Consider the following 5,141-nt stretch of genomic DNA (forward strand, 5'->3'; position numbering starts at 1 on the left):
ATAATGGAAAATGCTTTCCAATTCCACAAAAAGGAACTATGTAATCTAGATGCAAATTGAACCATACTCTTTCCTCTTTTTTCTTTTTCTTTTTTTGAGGTTTTTCCCTTTTGTTTGAATTCTTCTTTCACAGAACAACTAATGCAGAAATATGTTTAATGTGACTGAACATATATAACCTATATCAGATAGCTTGCTTTCTTGGAGAGAGGGGAAGGAGGGAGAAAAATTTGGAAGTAGAAATCTTATAAAAACAAATGTTGAAAACTATTTCTACATGTAACTGGAAAATAATAAAATACTTTTATGGTTTTAAAAATAAAAATAAAGAGACTTGCAATAATTCACATTAAATCATATAAAATAAGGGGGAAAAGAGGAATTGTATTCATATTACCAATTAGTAAAAAAAAATTATTTAAATTGTCTTGTTTTGGGGACACAGATGCTTAGCAATTGGGAGACTAAGGATGAAATTACTAAGGAAAACTAAGTAAGTAGGCATATGACTAGGGGAGCAGTATTAAATAAATAGATGACTGGAAGAAGTTACATAAGAAAGAATATTAGGGAGTTTATAAGTATAAAGTTGAAGTAGTGACAGGTAGTGGAGAAAAGTCATCTATATATTTACTGTGGGTTTTTCAAATTCCCTCTTCGAAGGAGAATGTTAATCACTCCACTGAGATGGAAGAGATGTTGAAAAAAAAATCATTGTACAGAGTAGGCCAAAAGTCACAAAGAGGTTTTAATATTTAATAACTCCTTTATTTGTTTTTTATTTATGTTGACACAGCATCATATACAGTATACATAAAAAATGAATTTACATTATGCATGAAAAATCAAATCTCATGAATATCAAAAAATAATGAAAGATATTTTTCAAAAACTTTTTAAAACCATGATTTTTAGCTCACCCTGTATATTAGTTCATTCATCTCTAAAGTAGTCAGAGATGTAGGGACAGCCAGATCCATGGAGTAAACTTTTGTTTTCAGTACCCAGTAATCTATGGTCAATCTGCAATACCCTTGTAAAGATTGGCCACAATGTTACTAAAAGGCATGGTGCACAGATCACTGACTTTGGAGTCACAGAAACTACACTGGAACCCCTACTCTGACCCTTGTGACTTGAGCTATTGGTGTTTTCAGACTTTTTATTTTTTATAAGCATATTTTACATGTATATGTCATGCATGTTTTACCACCACTCCTTCCCATAGAGTCATTAAAAAATTATCATCATAAATGTCCATAGTTCACAAAACAAAACAATTCCTGGCTTTTTGCATACCTGATAATCTATGATACATTTTAAATTCATTATTTTTCTGGAAGGGGTTGAGTAGTGTATTTCTTCTTCCATTTTCTGGATTCATGATTTATGATCGTATAGATCAAGGCACTAGAATCTTTCAAAGTTGTTTTATCAATAATCTCACTGTGTAAATGTTTTAGTTCTCTTCATTTTCCTCTTAATCAGTTCAAAGATGGTTTTCCCCATTAAATCACCTATTTTAAAATTATAATCAATTCTAGTAATATAATATAGTCATTCAATAATTAGTCATTCACAAACAGAAGGAAACTACTTTAATTTCCTATTTGAGAAGACTAAGGAATTAGTTTCTACATACATTTGTGTATAGATATGATCTTTTTCCAGCTCTTTGGGATATAAACCTAGTTTTCATATAGAGGGTCAAATGGTATGCACAGGCTAATCATTTGGGGGGAGGGGTGATCAAAGTTACAATATTCTATCTAAAATAGCCAAACCAATCCAAGCTGGAAAGATACATTATTGTTCCTATTTTCCCACACCCCATGCCAGAATTATCATTTTCTTCTTTCATTATATTAGCCATGGTGAATAGTTTGGGGGTAAAATCCCTTAGTTATATCAAAATTGTATAATCTTCTTTTCCCAGAGTACCAACCAGTATTTGCAGACATGAGAGTCACCAAAAATTAAAACAAAGGAGCTACAAGCTGGAAAGCAGGCAACCTAGAATGCAGAGGTATGAACCAGATAGGAAGAAGATTTCTCATAGTGAATATACAATACCAAGATAGAATTCACAGAAAAAAGGAGACAAACAGGATAACAAGCAGTGGGATAGTTTGGATGGCTCTGGTCTCAGAGAAACCACTATATTTGAGATTGTTGTCGTGACTGGAATTTCTGCTGGTGTCTATAAAAGACAAAAATCATATATCCACTGGTCCCAACTATGATTCCTACACACAAAAAATCAGGAAGGGAGATTAGGAATACAAATAATGCAATATAGAATGAAACAGAAAATGTGGCAGAACAATAAATGAAATCCCATATGTATAATAATGTAATTGGTCAACAGATAGAATATCCAGCAAAAGAAACAGAATGGTACAACGTACTTTGGGGCTCTGGCTCTAAGTTTTGCCCACTGGAAGGTGCTAGGACTTAAAATGATGACTTGGAAGCCACTCAAAAGGCAAGTGGTACACCAAGGAAAATCCCAAGCCATTTTGTGAAAATAAAACACAAATTTGCACCCCACATCATTGAAGAAATTAGTAAACCCAAAAGCAGCCATTGTCTGAAGGATCTCTTTGGAGAAGAGCACCAAGTCATTGACAAAAGCCAGCTGGATGAGAAGCAAGTCAATGGGTTTCAGCCTGGGACCAAAGGAAAAGGTGATGGTATATAGACCCACAAGGAAAGACTTCCCCAGGACGCCAAATCCAGTCTGAAAAAGAAGAAAGATGCCCAGTACTATGTCATTAGAAATCATTCTCTTTTTGTTAGTTGGAATCATATAGCAAATCAAAACCAGTCGATTCTTGCTCATTAAAAAAAAAAAAAAGAGGAGTAGAAGATATTTCCTGAGATGAAGAAGACACTTCTCATTGTCCTATTCAGTCACTGTTTATCTCCATGCAGAAAAAGCTACTGAGAATGTCTCTTTCATTACTAGCAGATGGTGTATTACAAATACAGTATCAATAAGAATGTTATTAGTGTTGTGTTTTAGGCCTCAATTGTAGAGTGTTCTTTGAAACTCTGATTGCTTGAGTTCTTCATTGGTGAAAGAGTTGAATTATGAGAATCTCAATAATAGAATACCTAACATAATTGAAGTTGTTGATGACACAGAGAAAGCTTGGTTGAGAATTAGATGGTAAGAACTCTTAAAGTCATAAATCTTCCATCAGACAATATCCATCTACTGAGGGCAGACAAAAAAGTAAATTAGTTTTTGCTTTGTCAGCTTGTTTCTGATGCTATCATTGTATATATCTCTGTTTGTCTATACATATATACATATATATTTCTCTTGGTTTGTGTACCTATGTGAACATATATAATACAAATATACTTAGTTGTATAATTTTAAAAATATAATTATATATGACATAATTTTTTATTTATTTTTATTTATATTATTTATGTACAATACATCAATGTGTATATATAATATCTAAATATGTGTATTTGCCCTTTGATCCAGCAATGCCACTACTAGTTTTATATCCCAAAGACATCCACCAAAAAAGGAAAAGAGCTATGTGTACAAAAATATTTGTAGCAGCTGTTTTTGTAGTGGCTAAGAATTGGAAACCAAAGGAATGCCCATCAATTAGGCAATGGCTAAAAAAATTGTGGTAAATTATTGTGATAGAATATTATTGTACTATAAAAAATGACAAGCAGGATAATTTCAGAAAGGCCTGGAAAGATGTGTACTAACTGATACATAGTTAAGTGAGCAGAAGCAGGAAAACGTAGTACAGTGACAGTAATATTGTTTTATGAAGAACTGTGAATGACTTAACTATTTTCAATAATACAATGATCCATGACAATCCCAAAGGACTAATGAGGAAGCATACTATCCACCTCCAAAGAAAGAACTGATATTGATTGAACACAGACTGAAGCATGCTATTTTTCATTTTCTTTCATTTTTTCTTTTATTCAATTTTTTTATACAAAATTACTAACATGGTAATGTTTTACATAATTGCATGTGTATAACCTATATCTGATTGCTTACCACCTCAGTGAGGAAAGAGGGGAGGGAGGGAAGAAGGGATAAAATTGGGAACTCAAAACATTAAGTAAAAGTGTTTATTATTAAAAAGAAGAAGAAGAAGAAGAAGATACAAGAACTGCACTAGAGGAAAGGGAGAAGAGTTGTTTTAGTCTACAATTCTTCCTGAAGGATGGTCTCCATTTTCCTTAAGAGCTGAACCCATTAATGGAGTTGGTGTCTGGGTTCTAAGCTAGACAGCTGTGAGAAAATAATAGGATTTGGCAGATACTCAAAGGCCCACCTGGATATTAATCTAAACTGATTGAATTAATCGAGAGTGATTGACTAATTAGCTGCTTAGCCTACTGCAAGTTAATTAGATTGTAACCACACCAGGCTAGTCCTTAAGAAGAGATTGTTCTCAGAAGCAAAGGACTTTGAACTCGACTCGAGACCACTTTCAATTTCAGTGAACCAATGGATTTGGATGACACCTACCAATCAGCTTGAAGCAGTATGTAAGGACTGCTTCTGCTCCAGACCTATAAAAATCTTCCATACTCAGTTTGAGAAGAGTTCATGGTTGAAGCAGGCTCATGGCAGAGGACTTGAGGAAGAACCAGACCAGGCTGGAACTCTAGGCTAGATAGGCCTTTTCTTAACTCCACATGTTCTCTTTTTTCTAATACCTAGTGTGCTTTAATAAATGCTTAATGCCCAAAGACTGGTGCTAAAGCTTCTAATTTAAGGTGACCACACATTAGATTTTTTAGACAACACATTTAGATTTTAAACATTACACAGCAATGTAGTTGAAAGTAGAGGCTTGGGAAGGGGAGATGGGTGGGAGTGAGGTTCAAGGCTGTAATTATACTCTACTTCTGACTCTTCTTGTTCATGTCAGGGGAAGTTAGATCATTAATGTTCTCTTTAATAAAGGCAATGTTATAATTTTTTAAAAAGTGTTTTAACTATGTGCTCATAAAGATTTGTACATCTATAAAAATATATGTATTTGGACGTTGTCCTCTTCTTAGTTTGTGTTTGGTCTTCTCTGTCAACATAGTAGTTTCTATTATTTCTAGGAATTTTTTTCTGTTTCTTACTAATATTT

The 5,141-nt window shown here is 33.5% G+C and overlaps 1 pseudogene; it reads right to left on the reverse strand.

Annotated features, from left to right (window-relative positions):
- Window positions 1–1,908: 1,908 nt before the first annotated feature.
- LOC122748110 lies at window positions 1,909–2,785 on the reverse strand (annotated as a pseudogene).
- Between the last annotated feature and the right edge of the window lie 2,356 nt (window positions 2,786–5,141).

This window comes from Dromiciops gliroides, chromosome 3 (assembly GCF_019393635.1).
Source record: "Dromiciops gliroides isolate mDroGli1 chromosome 3, mDroGli1.pri, whole genome shotgun sequence".
NCBI lineage: Eukaryota > Metazoa > Chordata > Mammalia > Microbiotheria > Microbiotheriidae > Dromiciops > Dromiciops gliroides.